Below are 21,330 nucleotides of genomic sequence, written 5' to 3' on the forward strand. Positions count from 1 at the left end.
TGTACATAAGTATGTATTTTGCCGGCCGGCAGTCTAAAAGATCAACTTGCGTGACCGAGTACATTTAACGCTTTCAATCAAATTTATTGAATAATTATATATATTTAAAGATTATTGGCCAATAAAAATTTTTGTTTTTATGCTCTCTGGTGACAGATAAAATGATATTTCAAACCTTTTTTTTAATTTAACAATAATATTAAAACACCTATTTGTGCTCGGCAAAAGGTGGCCAATAGAACTCTTTATAGTCAAAACTGTTGAAGTAAATACATATATCAATGACAATAAACATTTAAAACGATTTCAGAAGTAATTCAAAAAATGAAGCCGCTGGAGTCAAGCCGAATCGATATAATACTTTAGAGCAGAACTCGATATTACTTGAAATACGAAGTTCATGACGCTGGGTATAAAAACTGCAAAACCTCTACCAAATCTAAAAAATGGAAATCGTCTCTATTTACTGCATTTAAGTTCTGCCCTCTAAAACTAGTATATAAAAGCAATAGCAAAGTAATATAGCCAAATTTAATTTCGCAAAAGCTTGCTTTTCAATTTTTATTTGACTATGACAATATACGTAATTTATACCACTTGTTTTTTCGAATCGCCACTCTCTAACTCTTGTATAATTTATATTTTTTTAAAGCTTCTCTAAAAGTATCTCGTTGTGGCTTTAGAATGGTATTGGCTTTCTTTTTGTTACTTTACGTTATTGCCGCTAAAGCATTTTAAGGTATGAACACACCATAAACTTTCGGATTACTTCGGATGTATAGTAAAACATATGTTTTTAATCGAAATACGATAAAAAAATGAATATATTTTAATTAGGAAAGGCCACTTTCAGTTTAATTTAAGTTAAGGGTTATGCAATCAAATTTAACAAGAATGTAAAAAAATCTTTGGGTTTTTGAATTTGCACGATTACTAATACATACGTCCGCGGATTACTGGAGAGAAGAGGCGGGAAGACAGAAATGGCTTTCAGAAGGCTGAAGTAACTACTGTATGTAGTATGGCCAACATTTCTGACAGGTCGGCGTGGCACCAGATACCCTACTACACGATTTAGTTAGTTACTCAAATCTGTAAGTAAAGGTATTTTCCTCTCAGAAAGAACAAAATGCAATTTTTCCCCCAAAAGTTTTCTCAAAATCGAGTATTCTTTACAAATTTTCATAGTTATTGAAACTCGCGCCCCAGAGGTCATTTTGAAATCGGTTTGGATTTGTGAGTCCTATCATATTGCGTTTATATCGTATATAGTAGGCCTAATAATTGTCTCTACATTCTTTATTCATTACAGTCTTTACTAAAACTGAAAACAGCCCCTCCATCCCCTTTTGATTAAAAAAATACTTGTTTTTATTGCGTTTTAAGCTCAGATACTTTGTTGTTGTGCACTGCCTAGAACTGTAAGGAAAATCCCACAAAAAGCAACGAAGCTTTGAATTGCTGTATTGCTGACGCATATAGTTTACATCTGCTATATCTGATGCATGTGACATACGCTTGTGTCTCTGTGTGTGTCACATTTCTGAATGCACTTGCTGCTGTCATCCAGCGCCGAGCATGATATAATCTCCGCCAAAGTCGCCGATGGGTGGGCGTAGTCGGAGGCACTAAATGTGCTAGTTATGTCACATCGGAACGACGCTACGAACAGACAGACACTAGATGAACTATATACTTACATACATAAGTATGTATGTACATATATGCCAGTCTATAAAAAAGTAGACTACGTAATTGCATTGTTTTTATTATTGTAATGCAATTTTGCAATTCTGCATTTGGCAGTCGTACGAGTAACGAGTACAACGACTCATATAAATCTACGTTTAATGGTATTTATGTATGTGTTTGTAGAAAGCAATAATATTTTTTTCATTTACACAATATACATATGATACATTTATGTTTATATATGTATATTGTACATAGGTAAGAATTACATAATTTTGTTAAAGAAATTTTATTTGCGAAATTCGTGCGGCAGAAATAAAATTTCCTGGGTGTATCATCAAATACTATACTACTTAATTAAATACATATATCGTTTTTTCAAGTTGATCGGAGTTATAGGTTTGTATATACAGCCTTGTGCGCTCGAGGCTAGCTAGGCTAAGTGCGCAGTTTTAAACACGTTTTTCTCGAAAGTGTGTTTTTGAAGTCGGTCGGCAAGATTTCTCGAAAACTACTCAACCGATCTTCATGAAAATATACACAGGTATTTAAGATGCAATTCATAAAGACTTGGACGAAAGATTTCTTTTTTTTTTTCAATGATATTTTAATTTTTTTGTAAAAATGTCTGCCAAATATCCAAAATTCAGATTTTTTCCTTCGTTTAAGTTCTAAGTTAACGTTTTAACTAAAATACGTATTTTTTCACTTTAGATGATCCTATAAGGAATTATTCTGCCAGATCGGGCGCATGTTTTTTCCGAGAGGTCACCGGAAATGGCGTCGCAATGACCGAGTTTAAAATATTTTTTTCCAAAAATTTCAGAATTTCTTTGTTAATAGTGTATGTTTGTAGGAATAAAAAATTCTAATTAAATATTCCATTTTTATATGAAAAAAAATTGTTAAAAAGGGCTATTTTTTCTCAACGAAACCCATGTAAACCCTTAAAAACACAGTTGTTTTGCGTTTGATACAAACAATGTTATATAGCATTTAACTACCCTTAGCGAGAGTAAAGTCAACAATTTGTTTTGCTACCGTTTTAAATTTTCCACAAAGTTTATAGCCCTCAGAAGACCACTTCGGAGACCCTTTAAAATGTATAATATAAATTATCCACGTGATGTGCTGTATACCCGAACTAATCCCAGTTCTGAACTCAATTTTTGAGATATCGTTCTGAAATTTTATACGCGTTTTTGTTCCCCAAGAAGTTGCTTATTTGTCGGAATACCCGATATCAGGCCGATATAGCATAGCTGCCTTATACACTGGCCGATGAAAATCAAATTATTATGTGGCAAACTCCGAAACATATGCATTTTTGTAAGTATATAAATACATAACTGCACTACTTCATCTCCATATGACATAATCACATGACTAAATCGATGCTGATGGCACTAAAAAATTTTATGCTCGAGACATTGTTACTTACGCTCTAAGTAAATATGTTTGTGTGCAAATATGTAAGCATAACACAAAAAACCAACAACAATAAAGTGAAGCATTAAGCTCATAGTGGGAAAAGCGCCAACAACCACAGTGAACATTGTGGAAGTTCTAGTGTACATATGTATGTATCTAGTATAACTGAAGTTGGCGAAAATTATGCTTGTTGTGGAAAACTTTTAAAAGGCCAACGAACCCTTAGAATGCTAAGCACAGCACGCATGTACGTGTGTGTGCTGCTACCAAATGTTTGCCTACATTCGCATTAGAATAGCGGGCGCCCCTCATAGCAAGCCAAGCCGCCACTTTGTAGCAACATAGTAGAAAGCAATCATGAAGTTATGGCCATGACGGGTTACTCGCCTTATTGCCCGGCCCCTTAACCGTTTCACCGCGTTACCGCTGCAGTTTAAAGTTAAGAAGTTCAAATTGCCTATTGAGTGGTGGTTGTTAGACATTATACAACTTAACTTGCTTCTTAGGCCACTTTGTTACAAATGCATTCAAGCGAGTATACATTCATACATTTACTCATATCTGCACATATGTATACTATGTACCTATAGTATTTACATACATCATTATTAGTATTATTATTCTTTTTAGGCTGTTGAGCATGGAAACAAATATAGAGAATTACAGTTATAAAAGTAGAAAAGAGCTTAGGAGAAAAGTAAATAGATTACCGTTATTGTTAACCACTTTCACGTTGGCACTGATTGCCTTCAGCGGCGTAATGAAACGTTTCAAAGTAGCGTAAGTAAGCATGCCAATTTTATATTGCAACCCTGTTGGGAGAATTGTAACCAAGAACCAATTTTTGGTTCTGAAGAACGATGATTGGATGTTTTAGTGTATGAGGCAAAAAATTAATAAACTACACCTATTTTAATAACTGGCGACTTATTTCTGATGTTTATGGGAAGTACTGTAATGTTATTGAATACCGACTACATTGGTTTTGAGATAAATATCAAGTTGTTTCATTCCAAATAACTACTAAATAGTGTAGATTTTTTCCCAGCAATGAACCATTATTTACTAATCGTCTATTCCATGTACAACAACCTGTCTACTTCGGTTTTGGCTGAGAAAGGAACTAAATTGAGATTTCTCATGAACACATTGGTTCGTGCTGACTACAAGCTTAAGATTCCTAGGCAAATATGGGACAACCATGCAGATAAGGTCAAATATGATAACCAAAACCCAAAACAGTTAACAACCATCACATAAAATCACGGTTTTTTATACATATATACTATACTAGACTTGCTGAATAATTTGCAAAAACTCTTTCAGATAACTTTCGTGTAAAGAATAAATTGATTTAATTTTTTACTTCGAAGCAATTCCACAGATTGGCGCAGACTTCTAAAAGGCTTTAACGAAACCATCACTTTTAACTGGCAATGAGGAATTAGTTTTTTGACTAACTAGTCCCATATAGTACAATGACAGTAGTATATCATTGTAATATGACCACCATTAGAACCCATTTACATATTTGCGCTGAGAGACATGTCCAATATTGCCGTATTTGATCTCAGATCTACATAAATCATAACTTGACTTCTTTACAGCGCATTATTGCAACAAAAATTTAGATTGTGGTTCAGTTTCAGATGAAATCAGACCCCAAAAACTATAAATTTGACAACTCCCATCCGGTAATACGAAGTTACGCTGAGAAACATGTACATGCCACATACATGGATATTTTGTATGAAAAAAATTGTTTTAATACTTCACCCTCATGGTACCGCAGCATTAAATTGAAGCACAATCCCTGTATTTCCAACACCAAACGGTCAGTGACCTTCATTAAAACGCACCCACAATTTTTATGTGTTTTACTTTCAGCGGCATAAATAGTTAATCTGTAAAACAAATTCATTTTTCGAATGGAAAGTGTAGAAAGGTTAACTACCAATTATCACGTTAATCCACCAAGCTGAACTTATTCTAAATTGCTCCGAATCGCACTAATTATTGTGTGGTCGGACCAATTTGTTCATGCGAACAACATCAGACTAGAAGGGGCTATGATTATTTGTATGCGGATATGTTAGAGTGCCTGACCATACTTTAATGATATCTAATTAAAGTTCATGTATTAGTGACACCCCAAAGCGGTCACTGAACAAATGCTGTCGACTTCAAATTATATTGTAATATTAGTGCTTATGATGTGGTGGTTATTTGCTCGGACTTATGTACCAATTTTTGGAGTGTTCTCATACGAATGGAAAGCTCTACAAATTTTGAACTTTTGACAAATTTGCCGAACGAGTCTGTATAAGTATAATATAAACTTTTTTCCCTTAAAAATTTATTCGTGTATTTGATAATGTTTGCATAGAAGTGGGCGCTCAAAAGATCGGGATTTGAACCCACAATTTAGCGGCAATCAAACACGCAGCGGAATCGACTACTTTGAACTGATAAACAAATAAATAGGCAACAAAAGAGAGACCTTCATCAGACTCGTCATCAGCAACACTTTTGCACTGAATACACTACACACACATAAGTACATACAGATGTATGTATAATATATGCAGGTATGAACGTTGTCGTAAATGCTTTTCCGCGGGGGAATGGATTCTTCACACATTTCTGCACGTTTAAAAGATTTGTTTTCATTTTGTAAATTTACAGCACCTCTGCATAGTAATTTATTTCATTGAGCAAGTGTCATTAGCAATCATTGAGGGCAGGGTGTACGAAATGAACAGACGAACACGACAAATGCTGTGCCATTATTCTACATTTCATCAGCAATTGAATAGGTACACATACTTATGTAGATATGGATTTATATATACCAATGCATGTAACATAGATGTCTATCATTGTCTCGAACCCCGTAAAGCGGTTGCGATCCCGATGTTTTTCGGGATATTATAAACAAATACAAATTTCAAATATTAATGTGTGAGAATAGATTAAAAACATATATCTGTCCTAAAATAAGATCACATAAAAAAGGGTCTAAATAGGCCTTTATTCAAATCGAACTGAATCAAAACGTGCGAAATTTGGTCTAACGTCCATTTTTTCACTTGCTTGAAGGTCTGTAAAGTAGTAGGTTACAGGCAGTCAAATTCTCACATTTCTTGTAGAGGAAAGTTTCGTAAGAGAAAAATATATTTTTCCGCATTCATGAGCATTCAAAATGACCATTTATCCACTGAAAATTTGAAAGAAAACAAAGCTGTAAGGGCAAGGAGAATTTTGTTTCTCCCAAAGAGTCTTACTTCGGTGTGTACTACCGACATATGGTGCTTAGGTTATACCGGGTCGCTGTCATGTCATATAAAGACATACAGGTCCCTTGCAATGCTAGATTGAAATTCAGCTTAATAGATTAGATAAAGTTTAATAGAGCAAGAGTTTACGTCATACAGGACGGTAAAGCTTTTCGAGAAGTTTAATAGAGACTTATCAAATTCTGATGCTTCTACTAGTACATTCAACTGAGAAGTGGAATTCTAGATAAGGCTGGACAGAAGAAGAGGAAGTGTTCTAGCGTCTCTCTCATGCCTTCTTCTTTCCTACATATAGTATAATATATGTAATATAGTATAATACACATATGTATATATACATATATAGCATAGATAGAATGATCGGATTTAGGAAGAATATGCATAATCAGGCTACCGGAGTTTCTGCCTTTTTATGCCTATTAGAAGCTCATTAAGTCTAACTCTTGATACTAAGAATATCAATCAAATATAAAACTTTCTGAGTCTCAACTAAGGAGTTTGCTCCATTAGTAGTCTGCGCCTTGATGATGTCGGACAAATGAAGCATTCTACGAACGGGTTTCCAAAACTAATAATTAATTAAAACAAAAAAATTGTTTCTAAGGCAACCACCGAAGCGATAAAACGTCAGATAAAACCATTGTGTGATTTTCAGGAAAAAAATTAGCAGTCCCGTGGTTACGGGATTGAAGTATTTAATATTATGTTGCTACCATGGCAGGGCTAAGTTCCATCAGCAACTGTAATCAAGAACAATGCAATGCTGAGTGCTGTAGGTGGCTACTCCAACAACAATGCGCTATAAGGTAGACGCCACACCGTCGTTGCTCGTATTTTATTATTGTCGTCACCACAGCACACGCGTTTTTTGCTTATATTATTATACGAAAGTGCGCTATTTTATAACATTATGTATTACAAATTTAGTTACTATATTGTTGGCAGGCTTTTGCATCAGCACCAATTCACCCCATTCCCAAGTGGGGGCTCTGCCAGCTGCTCGCCAACCGCTTGTCAGAGGAAGCGTCCACTCATATGTCTATTTGTACATAAGTATGTACTATGTATATATGTGTATGTGTACATCTGGTTGTTTATCCATTCATGCGGCGATCTGTTGGCACGGTTCTACATCCATGTACATATACGCGTATGCGCAGAGGTAGACTTATGCATAGGTAAGTCTGTATGTATGTGGTATCTGCATGTCCGTTTCGCTATGGCTTTTCTGTTCCAATTTCGTTGGCGTGTGCAAGTTGTTGATTCTAAATTCATGCGCATAACACTGAAATTTTGTACTTGATTCTAATTTTCCCTTGTCATGTTTCTTCTTTTATTTTAATTGTTTGTTTGTGGGTAAGTATGTTAGTGATTTTGGTGTTGCCCATGCTGTCAGTTGTTTAAACAATGAAAGTTCTAGCTGTAATATATGTTTGTAGGGCTTTGGGTAATATTCTATAAATAAATTATACAAAAATATGTATAATTTAGGACAGTTATGTACATATGTACATAGGAATATGTATTAAACATCAAAAATTTTCCAATTCCGGCACAGGTGACTTAAATTGCACCAGTTTGAGAATGAAAAAAACCTAGCATTTATAAGACATCTGAATAAATCTAGTAGTACTAATCTGTAACAATTTGCATCTAAAAATGGTCGAGCTATATGTTTTCAAGCCCCAGATACCGAATATATAATATATTAAAAATTACGGAAACCTGTGTAAATATATATTTCCTTTACTATCAGACTTCCGTCATCGTGGTTTATTTCAATTGAGTTGATTCAAAGTGTCGTTTAATAACGAATATTCAGTTTATATGCAATACCTTTAAGGGGTCAGTAAGGTAATCTGACCTGTTTTTTGACTTTTTTTTCATAGAAATTTTTATTCTACAATAGAACTTTTTTCTCATATCATGAGACATATCGTGGAGTGTATAAACAAATTTTTTCGGATTTTTTGATGATATCTGAGTGAATGATGTGCGTTTTTTCACCGGTGGATACGATTTCTGCATCATCTGAAAAACAAAACCCAATTTATTCTTAAAAAGTATGTGAATGGTTATCGTCCCTACTAGAATCATAAAAAAATGTTGATAAATAAAAAAGTAATCAACGTTTTTTTTTATTTTTCCCCATGTTTTTTTACATAAATTTTGTTATAACATTGTCAATAAATTATAAAAAATTATGAATCTAGTAGGGACGATAGCCAGGCGTTTTGTGAACATTTAAAAAAAAATTAAGCAAATCGGTTGAGTAGTTCGACCGGAATCATGTCCGCCAGTTTAAAAAAGTGTGTATTTGAGAAAAACGCGTTTAAAGATTGAGGTGCACTCCGAGCGCTCCGAACGTTGAGCAGCATTATTATTTTTGGATCTTTTTCGAAACCTTCCAATGGTAAAGTGGGTTTCTACATTAATTCTAAGGGTATAAGGGAACAGAAAATGCAAACAAAATTTGAAAAAAGATTACCCTACTGAACTCTTAACTATAAAGTATAAATGTCGAATATAGATTGCATTGCATGTCAAATTTGGGTACGAAAAAAAATGTATAAAGAATATGAATATTATTTGGGATCCTCTATTGAATCAAAGGAACGAAAAAAATATATGGAAATTGTATAATATTTTGATAAAAGAGTAAATTCTTAATTTCGCATTTACACAGATCCAGTGCTTTGTGACTTTTGTGATTTGTAAGTATTTTTCCGCAGTTTGATTGATAAAGTTGAAGGAAAATGCATCTAATAGGTCTAATTGATTTCAAAACCACTATATTTTACTAACAACTAATAAACAAACCTTACCTACTTTTTTACTAAACATTGAATGCATCTTTTTTATTTATTGGTAGGTCTTAAAAATAAGCACTTTTATATAATTTTGTAAGCCTTAATGATAGGAAAGTTTAAATTTTTTCCAGGACAAAAGGAACAGGAATTTTAAAAACCATATATTACAGTTAGAACTCACTTTGGAACATATCTTACAACAAATAAAATACTCTTCAATTAGTTGCTTAATTTAATCAGTTAGAAGTAGTTGGCCAATTGAAAGAAATAGGAAGCAGTCTGAAACATGTTTTTCCCTTATAAAAAAATATACATTGTTACAAAGAATCAAATACCGTCTTTTACAATAGGAATGATGTTATTTCTAAGTATCGTTTAGTCCATTTGTATTTATAATTTAATCATGGAAAGATATACGCAAGAACAACGTTTAGAAATTATACGATTTTATTTTCAAAATAATCGTTCTCAAATTGCAACTTTTCGTGCAGTCTTTAGCAATAAACCGGACTCTCTTGAAGTCAATATTGAACGTGGTATTCATGACATACGACTGGATTTAGGGGAAAAAGTACTCAAAATTTGGATGATGTTATACTCGTATACAAAACTTAATTGTATCGATAAAACCGATTTGGATATTTTTAACTATTAGTGTGTTTTTATTAGAAAACATGTATACATACATATGTACATATATCTACATACATCCACTTCGTTGTAAAAGTCACTAAATTTCAACGAGCCCATTGAGGTAATTAGAGTTTAAAAGCTACATTAACAACTTTATTTATCGAGTGAAACAACTTGTAGGCAATAAAACGAATAGAGCAAAGTATACATATTAAGTTCAACAAACAAATTGTATGAACCTGATTCTATTATATGATTCTTTCTCACAGAACAATAGCTATGAACTTTCTTCAGAAGTTCTAGTAGATCAAAGACTTTCAAGTTTTCCACAGCATTTAGAACAACGAATACAAGTGTGTGTATGATCAATCCTGATCGAATCGATTAAAATACATTTAATTCATTATTTATCGCTTTCAATGCGCTCTCTACCCCCTTAAATATACAAGTATTACCTTCACTTCTAATTCTAAAGGTTGTATACTTTTCCAAGCAATTTTCATTAATCTCATAATAAAAACGTCTGACTGCAACTTTTTGTTGTTGGCACTTGGTAGAGTGCAGTTCGCGGCTCATTCATTTATCTATGATTGTATTCATGTTAGGTTGTTGTTTTTTATTTTTGTATATTTTTACTCTCATTTTATGAGATTTTTTATTACACTTGCTCAGTGGGTGATGACGAGTGAATATGGTGTGCAGTGTCTATCAATTTTTTTTCTTCACTGCAACGACGCATGCATAGCTGATTTGCTTTCTTTTTCTTTATAGTTATGCATGTACATTCATGAATATGAAAAGGCAGGTGTTAAATAGTAAGTCTAATCATTTATTGCATCAAAATTTTAAAGAAAGCAAAATTCAATTAACGATATTCTAAATTCGACGATCTGCTCTGTTAGATTCATTTCATGATGTACTGAATTGTTTACATACTTTCTTTTTTTCTAATACTTCTTACACTGTGGATACACTAAAAGATTTATTTTAAGGAAATACAAATTTTTTAAATAAAAGTTGTTAATATTGTGGTAATAAATTAAACCAAAAAAGATACTACGAAGTAATTCACTATTTTGAAGCGAATTATGTTTTAATAAAAAATTCTCATTATTACGAAGAACAATACAGTATTAACTTTTAAAGAAAAAAACTTATTTTCATTAACCTAGAACACAATTAACGGTTTAAACTCAAACACTTATCAAAAGTTTTTCTACCTAAATGGTATCCATTTGAACGTAAACAACTTTTTTTCGTTCCCGAAAATGTTGGGATTTTCATCAAAAGTGTGCAATATTACTCAGATAAACGTAAATCAACCCCTCTGCTTACTGAAAATTTCGACATTTTCATAAAATTTTTACAATTCTGAAATTTAAGAAATAAAAGGTTTTTTGAGTACCGAAAGAAATCATAAAAAGTGATAATTAATTGAAGAGTTTTATTGTGTTGCTTTAGAACCAACCTTTTGTAGGCTTATATCTAGATGCTAAGCACCATAAGCTACAAATACTTGTAGATTAACGGAAGCCATAAAAAGACAGGTGTGTTAACGTGGACTGCCACGTAGACCTTCACCTTAATGGATAAATGCCATGGGAAATGCAGCAACTGCTTACGAATATAGACTACGTAAAATAAATAAACAACAAAGTGTAACAACAATAATATATTATATTATTATATTATATACCCAATAATTATGAGTTGATTAATAGAAATAAAGTTAAAGGTAATAATCAAAACGGTTAATTTGGTTTTTTAATAATAAATTGCATATTTAAGCATATTTATATATTCTGATTCTAACCAAAACAAGAACTTAACAGATATCTTGTACATTAAGTTGGTTGCGTCAAAGCATTAAACTGAGATGACAAATTCCACGTACTACGACGTCAGCTTGAAAGTGTGGCATTATGTAAACAAAACTTGTTTGAATTTCATTAGAAATTTTTCGTAGCTCTCCTCTCTTTTAAATTGGCCTCTAAAAAGAATAGAAAAAAGCTCTTTTCGTAAGTGAAAAGTAAAGACTTGTCAACCTTATTACGCTCCGTTTTTACCAAAAATATTTTACAATTATTTTCTTCCTCCTCTTAATTCAATAATGACTTCAATAACTAATGCCTTTCCTTTCAAATTCATCACAAAGAAGCAAAAGTCCAAAACTGTATATTATCTATTTGAATTACTCTTGATATGAAGCTACGGTAGCTATTTAGCGCTCCTTTTGCTACTAACCCAAGTATATTGAACTGTCTGTTAGTAAAAAATAATATATGTACTATATATAAAAAATTCTGGTAACGAGATGTTATTTTAACAATACAATAAGGGAAAATGTAATTATTTATTGGATACACTTTGGATCCATTTTTATTGAAGTAACATAAGACCAGTCAAAATGAGCTGAATTAATAATTATCAGAGAATTCAGCATTTGGCTTTTCTGCGAACGATCAAAATCTAAGAGAGAATATAGTAATAGTAGCTGTCTTGGTATGGATAAACTTAGAAAGTGGTGAAAAGAACAGACGACAGATTATGCTAAGAAATCATTGAAAAGCCCCCGGGCTACCATAATAGAACGCATTTTTTGGCAAAATTCGTTGTTTTTTTTATTCCCCGAACCACCCCAACTTTTCCATACCGTTTTTGTAGTACGATTTTACAAAATAGGCCGCAGTTTCGGCGATTACCTCTTCATTTGCCGAAATTTTCTTCTCAGCAAGAATTCTTTTGAGAACAGAAGAAATCTGGAGAATTTTATGTTAATAAGTTATCCAGATGCAGAGAAGTAATTTCTGATTTCAGATTAATATAATTAGGGGTTTTATATAGTCTCATACAGTTAGATGCTATAACGAACCGAAAACTTGAGAAATGTTATTGCGTAAACTCATTTTTGTATGTAATACAAAAACCATTTTTTTAAGCAAGTGTACAAATTTACAATTTTACGTTATGACAATTAATTAATTAAATCAAAAAAATTTAATAATAATTAAAAGTACATTTATTTTTAAGCTTCAATCAATGCAAACTATTGAAATGCAATTTTAATACTGCTGTGAATTTTGGTAATTTCACTAAAGTCTCCAAAGTTTGATACTTGCTAGCTTATGGTTATACACACTGCAACTATTGCTACAACTACCCCTTATGAAAGCACAAAAGTACTTCGAATCGCTAATTATAGCATTTTAATAATGCAAATTATGCAATACATGCCAACAGAAGCCAATAGGGCGAAAGCCCTTCGCACAAATTACTGTCATAATTAGCAGGTAAGTGCCAAAATTCACCGTGAAAATACAATGAAGTACAGCAGTAAATGCATATGTACCTATGTATGTATATGTCTATGGTATATTCCCTATATATAGTAAGTAATTATAATTTATTATTCTTAAAGAAAAGCCGCGTGAAAGGGACTATCATAAATCAGGCGGATTACGAGTATTTTTATTTTGAAATGTCAAATTATTATGCCGCAAAACAGACGCAGTAAAACAAAGTAGCACGAATTTTAGAACTTATAGCGTACCTACAAATGCCGATACATATGTAATAAGAAAATATTATTTTGTAAATAGTCCAAATACAAGTCGCATTTCTTTTGTATAAGTACTTTTGCGTGACTTCCCAAAAAAATCGATTCACAGCGGAAAAGCATACTAAAAGATTTGTGAGAATGCATATACATATATGTATGTGTGAATGTATACGAGTGTATGTATTATATATAATAAAATATATATTAGCTTCTAATGCCTAATTGTGCGGTAGAATTTTTTTTGGACCACCCATTATGTATACATACATATGTAGTTGTCTATTCATATAGTGAGCGACACTTATTCTTATTATATATATATATATGTATATATAACGTAGGTATGTATTTATAATTGTCATGCCCCCAAAAACACCTTACACAATGTCGATGTTAAAGTCATATACTACAAATAGGTACACACACAGTGGTGCCAAAAAGTAAATAAACTTATGTGACAAAAAAAATTATGTGAACACATTGCAAACTACGTGATTGTGATATCATAGGTAAATAAATATGGTAGTTGGTTATCTATTTACTTAAAATCGAGATATAAATAATGAGGCGAGTAATGTACATAGGCTGCTATATATATTTCTGCACTACACTAAGTGTTGCCAGGTGCAATCTGACATTTCCATTGGAAAGTTTGACATTTTTTAGCATAACATCACTCAGAACGTTTTGTCATTTAATAGTGAATTGTTTTATTTACAGGGAATTAAAAAATTCATCTCGGCCAAAAAATGGAATTAACTCGTGATCATTTTCGTGCGATCATTTTTCACAACTTTCGACGTGGATTATCACGACAAGAGTGCATCGATGAACTAAAATCTTTGTATGGCTATGAAGCACCATCCTATAGCACTGTGAAAAACTGGTACAACGAATTCAATCGTGGCCGACGCTCGCTCAAAGACGAATTCCGTAAAGGTCGTCCAAAAGCAGACGTTGTGCCAGAAAACATCGATGCCGTACGTGAACTGATAATACAAGACCGTCATGTAACATATGTACCTTCAGATAGAGGCATGCCTATGCATTTCTCCCACCAGCATACATTCGATATTGCATGTACACCTGGCCGTAGAAAAGTTTTGTTCTCGTTGGATCCCGCACAATTTGACAATCGCTCAAAAAAAGGCTCGTGTGGATTGGTGTAAAGAAATGCTGAAAAAATACGATCGCGGTGCTTCAAAAGACGTTTATAAGATCGTCACAGGTGACGAATCATGGATCTATGCGTATGAGCCCGAAACAAAACAGCAATCGACCGGGTGGGTCTTCCAAGACGAGCCAAATCCAACGAAAAAAAAAAAACATTTTCGTTGATAAATATGCCTTTTTTCATTATTAGGCCAGAAATATATATCGCAGCCCTCGTATGTATATTGAACGTATGTTGTATAGCACTTTAGAAGTTTGTGGACTTCATAAGTACTTAAAACCAATGACTTAAGGGCACACTTTGTATGAATTTTATTTTTTTAGCATAAAAGTATGTACTTTACAAATTTATGAAAATATATATGAATATTTCAAAAAAATTTTCAGTTACATCTCTCTAAAGAGTAGCCACCAATAATCTAGTCAAAAATTTTATCTTTAAACGCTTTATTTTCAAAACTAAAATTTTCAAATTGACTGTAGTTGTATCTCGAAGAAAAAAAAATATATCATTCGATCACTTTGATTTATCTTCTGCTTTTTTTATGCGTACCATGACGCTTCAGATTTTCGACTATATAAAAATTGACATTTTGTCGGTCAAAGGATCACCTTAGTTTTGAGCAAAATTTTACAATTTCTTCAGCAATTTTATTAAGCTTCATATCTTTTTCGTGAATCGTTGTATTGGCAATAACTTACAGAGTAATAATCTTTTTTTTAACATGGAAAAGGTCACCATCCTCAATGTTTTGATACATTTAATGCAGTAGTTTATTCAAAAGAGTTCTCAGGCGCTTCTACTAGGTGTACGCCTTAATAGAAAAATAGTTCGAGTGATAAAATACAACTTTTAAGTAAATAACAAAATTGCCAAAAACATCAAAAATTTATTTATATCACATTATATCCAGATAACTTATTGTACGTTAACGATAACTTTCTAAAATTTTGTCAGGGCGGCCTAGTAACTTGACATGCGTAAAATAAGAACGGGACCTAAAAAAAATAAAGATTCCAAATTTTTTTTTTTCAGTTTCACATCCCACTTAACATAATAAAATAACAAAATCAAAAGCATCAGGCATGCTACTAATTTCTGAAAATCTCTCAATATATAAATGTGTATAACAAGTTTTAGCATTCACTGTCGTTCGATTCAAATTTATCAACAAATACGAAAATAGAACAAATGTCAGAAAAGCGAATACACTTTTGCAGCCGGTTACCACATGAAAGTACGAGTATTTTCACCGGCTTTTTATTTCATGGTGTTTGTATATACTACTAGAATACTATGTTAGAAAAAATGCAAAAAGAAATGCAAACAATTTTATGTGTTTTATAAACATCTATAAATTTATGAACGCAAGTTTACATATATTTCGCAAAGCGGTTTGTTGTACGTTTTGACATTTTATATTTAAATGAACAAATTGTTCACAAAAGTATTTAAATAAAGCTTTAGAAGCAGATAAAACTAAAACTTATATCCATGTGTACATGAGTACATAGATAAATAAAATAAAATCACCTCTAAAAAGTTTAGTTTTTAATTCATATGGCATTTTTAAGTATTTATAGCACAATTTATAGATGTTTCCCAAATTTTTCGTAAATTTTTGTTTTCCATTTTATTATAAGAAATCCTTTACAAAACAAAAAAGAACACTTAATTGCGGGCGACACAAAATGCTCACGAAATGTGAATAATATAAAGAAAAATGCATTTATTTAGATGTTTGCTGAAATTTACAATACTTCAAATAAGGTCTTTCAACTTATCCCTAAATTAGATACGTACAAATTAGCTGAAATTCCAAATAGACTGATTGCGGTTAGATCAGTTAAGTTCTAATTTCACTACAGGAAACCTTTACTCATAGTTACTAAGAGAGTTTGACAGTTCGCTTCGTTTAAGACGTTTATGACATGTTGCAATCTCGTAGCTACATGAGCTTTTATTGTAAAGTCAAAGGTTTTTTCCATCTGTTAACTGTTAATTTGTATATCAATCCAGAAAAATTTTAAATACCAAAGTCAAATATCAAAATTAGTATCATACGGCTGATTTAAACCAAAGTTGATACAACTGGTGAAGAAAGTCTGCAGATTGACCAAAAATGTTTTGATGCTACGATAACTCTAAAAGTTTGAAATTTTTCACAAGGACCCTCATTAGTTCAAATGATACATATCGCACAGGATATGTATATATCACTTATAGTCTTGTCGGATGGCTACGTTAATCCGGATTAAGTATGATCCAAATTTTTGTGTGACAGACGGCAGCTATGCAAGTTTGAAACTCTCGTAAACAGCTGATTGTCATTTTTATAATATTTTCAATGAAAATTGATAGAAGATAAACATTGCGGTTGTTAGCCAATCAATTTTTACAAAAATATTTCTTATTACAAAAACATATCAACACGTAATTTTTAAAACTGCGTCATAACATAAAATTTCTTGTTCTATTATTGAAAATTTTAAAAACAGCTATCAGTGTTGCTAGTTTTTCATTCACAATATATTAAAATTGGACATTTTTAACAATGTTGTCAACGAAAATGCAGCTCCCTACTCTCTGAAATTTTGAGGGTTAAATAGGAGTTAGCAACAAAGTTATCTTCACTAACTCCTGCAATAATCCGAGTTAATACAGTTAATCGGCGTTAGATTAGTCGGTAAAATCCGAACATAATTCAAATTTCACTTTTTTTATATGAATTTTATTTAATTTATAATGTATTAAAAAAAGCTAAAACCAAAAGCAATCTTCGAAGTAAATTATTATTTTTTTTTTGATATGATAAGATCTTATGTTTTATGTATTGTACAACTACATTATTTTTGCTGTTATATTCCCCTAATGTCAGCAATACAATTTTTATTTCATATATACATATATTTAAAATTTTGTTTTTTCCATCTCCTTTGGCAGCTTTAAACTTTGAGCTTTCTAAGAGAATGCCAAATGAATTTGGCTGAGTGAAAAATCAATTGCAACCGATTCTGCACCACTGAGTTTTCACATGCGTGTACTTACACGCATCTAAATTGTATACACATATTTAAAATAGTTCACCCATCCCCCTTGAATTTAATTATACCAGATATGCGCTTGAACTCACATACCTTCTATTTTTAGTATTAATACTATATACTCTCAAGTGTCTCGCGTTCTAGTAAAATAAGTGTTAACCAGCCTTCACTTTTCCCACTGATGCTTGTTAAATCGATACTGGCGTCTTGCGGCGAGATTCAGCAACAACAAGCTTACTGCTGCCACATGAAGCACATACAATATGAAACCCATGCACACACACACACAAAGTGTTTGCGTTGCGTGCAAAAGGGTGGCACTGCGTTTGTATGGCGCATAGACACACAAAAGAGGTGGAGTGCGCTCCTGCCAAGGAAAATGCGTTTGGACGACTTCAAGTCACAAGCTCGTCTTACCGCTTTTGGGGTCAACCGTTCGAAGAATGTGCACCATATGCGGCCTAACACCATATTGAGTGTTAAATTTGCAGTTGTAGTTGTAAATGTCGTTGGTGTTGCTGTTGGAGGCATTAACACGAGCGCAGCAAACAGTGCCATTGGCAATGTCGCATATTTTATTGATTGCGCGTCTGCCTGCCGAAAAGGCATCATCTAACGGTACAACATCTGATATTGCAGAAAAAGGCGTGCCACAACGAAACACAAGAAACAACAGCGTACACTGCTTGCATTGGCAATTGGTTCAAAGGTATTGGAAGCTTGTGCAGAAAGCGGCACTTGTTGTTGAAGCAGCGTTGTCGCCATAAAATACCCACTTTTTATGTACAAATTCGCTGCTTTTAATGAACCCGAACTCATTAAGTTAATTAAAAAAGCAAAAGTACAAACTCACCTTTTTTGTCGTGCGAGTTTTCTACAAACGGCTTTCAATTATCCTGCAAATGTAAAAGATACTGTTTGAGTCGACTTTTTCCGATACACTTTTCATATTTTACAATTTATAAAAAAATAAAAATAATTTTACGCAATTCAAATAAATTTTTTAGTATTTAATATTTGCTTTTGTTTTACAAAAATTTTACTTTCTTGCTTATTTTTCAATTCTTAGCTATTTTATCTTTGCGCACACTAATTTTTTGTAGATACAAATTTTCCGATACAAATCCACTGTTGAAAGTTCGTATAGATACACTTTAACGCGCGCGTTATGTACATACAGTGCACCGCTTCTTTACGCTCATGAAGCTTATAATCAATAACTTCTAACTAGCTTTCTTAACCCAAATTTACCTATACGTATTCACAGTAATTACTTATTATTTTTTTGTACGTTAATTCACGGCCAATTTTGCCGACAGAAAAATCACCAAATAATTTTCTATAAATTTAGAACTTTTATGCAATGCTTAGTTAGCCACTAGTTAGACTGACACGTTCCAAACACGCTCACGTTTTCCACTCAACTAATACGTTGCTTTCTTCTACTTATGTTGTTATGGAGGCGCAGTTGGTCGGTTTCTCTTCTATCGCTGCTCAAATCTCATTTTCTTGGCTAGCAGGTGGCGGTTGTAGAAGAGCAGTGTGCGCGAGTAGTGATTGTGCACATGTGCAGATTTGAAGGTACATGCACACAATATGGGGTATGTGTATAAGTGAACAAGATTTTCCGATCCCGATTCGGGATTTTCATAAAAAGTTTAAAATAGTATATGTAAACAAATTTTTTCAATCCCGAAACTTCGCTATTTTCGTAAAATGTGAATAATATTACTCAGGTAACACGCAAAAAAGCCTTGCTCCATTCCCGAAAACTTCGAGATTCTCACAAAATGTTTTATGAATTCCTTCTCATTCCCTAAACCTTTGGAGCTTTTTAAGAAGTGTTCCAAAAATTCCGGGATTTTCATAAAATATTTTTGAAACCCGAAAGTACAGCAAATATTTTTCTAATACTACATCAAGATGTTGTATGTTATCATAGCTTTCTTATAATTTAACAATCAAATATGAGTTATTTCGTTAGAACTTCTTAAATTTGATAGTTAGCATCATTTTAGACTTAAGCATACTCATTGTACTCCACTCAACATATGCTTAATATCTTTTCGGGTTTCACGTCACTAATCTTATCTCCATGATGTGATAAAACTGATACTCCAAATTCAAAAGTGAGCTAGAAGGTGGCAACGATAAAGTGGAAAATAGATAATACTCCTTTTTTAATTTATGTGCCTATAACTAGTGCTATTAATTTATTGTTCTCATTATCTGCCGATATAAAATTTCACTGATGGAATTTTAATAAATAAACTAATTTTTAACATAAGATATGTTAATGCACAGAAATATGAATTTTTGATTTCCAACTAAAATTTTTAGACGATAATTTTTACTTTTACAGACTTTATGTAATATATGATATGTCTAATCATGTCTGTTCAATTAGTCAGGTTAGACCAGTGTTGTCCAGTGTGACTGTGTGCACGTTATACTTGTGTTGGTTATTCTAGCGTCAGCTGATCGCAAAATTCTTCTTTGCTTGCCTACCCCAGTTAGAACAGTGCCGGTCATGTTACCTAGTGACATGCCAGTAACGCGTGCCGGTTTAATTGTCACACTTTCCTATCACGTTCTTAAGGGCGAATCAAAAAACCTCCCAAAACTTCTGTATGCATGTGATTTTTTATCAGTCCAGTGTTGTCCAACGTGACTGTGTGGACGTTATGCTTGTGTTGGTTATTCTAGCGTCAGCTGATCGCAAAATTCTTCTTTGCTTGCCTACCCCAGTTAGAACAGTGCCGGTCATGTTACCTAGTGACATGCCGGTAACGCGTGCCGGTTTAATTGTCACACTTTCCTATCACGTTCTTAAGGGCGAATCAAAAAACCTCCCAAAACTTCTGTATACATGTGATTTTTTATCAGTCCAGTGTTGTCCAACGTGACTGTGTGGACGTTATGCTTGTGTTGGTTATTCTAGCGTCAGCTGATCGCAAAATTCTTCTTTGCTTGCCTACCCCAGTTAGAACAGTGCCGGTCATGTTACCTAGTGACATGCCGGTAACGCGTGCTGGTTTAATTGTCACACTTTCCTATCACGTTCTTAAGGGCGAATCAAAAAACTTCCCAAAACTTCTGTAGACATGTGATTTTTTATCACCTTCTTGAGCACACATTTTCTGTTCTGTTCTCACTGCCGTTAGAAAGATCAAAAAACAGCTGTTATTGTCATTCAAGAATTCACATCGCTTAATATTTATCAAAAGAAAAGATTGTCATATAGTATTTTGAAATAAAAGCCGTATTTCTTTTAATATTTTTCATATAATAGAAATAATAGATGCATTTTTTCATTTGTTAAGTCGATTTTCAGGTGAAATTAGATTCATTGCTTTAAAAAAATATTATTTGTTTACATTTTTTCCCTTTGTATTGTTTAAATCAGCTGTGATAATGTAACAGATTTCCAGTGCTGACAAGTAGATTGCGCAAAATCAGAGTCGCACAGAGAGATTTAGCGTGGATCAGTTTCAAATCATTTCAATGAAGTGATTTGGAACTGTCATTTTTGTATGGCGAAATCTTGATAAATTTTTAAGATTAGTGGGATAATCCATTCAACAGCCGAAATCGTGTGATTAAGTGTCGGTCTGAACATGGTATAAAACATTTTATTTGGTATTGTAAAACTGGAATAAGAGCGTAAACGACATTCATCGATTTTAGAACA

The 21,330-nt window shown here is 32.8% G+C and overlaps 1 long non-coding RNA gene across 1 annotated transcript; it reads right to left on the reverse strand.

Annotated features, from left to right (window-relative positions):
* Positions 1–11,148: 11,148 nt before the first annotated feature.
* On the reverse strand, positions 11,149–21,236 carry LOC125780208 (uncharacterized). Its single transcript, XR_007423655.1, has 2 exons — positions 18,891–21,236; positions 11,149–18,535 (listed from the first exon to the last, which is right to left on the reverse strand). It is a non-coding gene; the product is annotated as an uncharacterized LOC125780208 (long non-coding RNA).
* Between the last annotated feature and the right edge of the window lie 94 nt (positions 21,237–21,330).

This window comes from Bactrocera dorsalis, unplaced genomic scaffold, assembly GCF_023373825.1.
Source record: "Bactrocera dorsalis isolate Fly_Bdor unplaced genomic scaffold, ASM2337382v1 BdCtg212, whole genome shotgun sequence".
Lineage (NCBI taxonomy): Eukaryota > Metazoa > Arthropoda > Insecta > Diptera > Tephritidae > Bactrocera > Bactrocera dorsalis.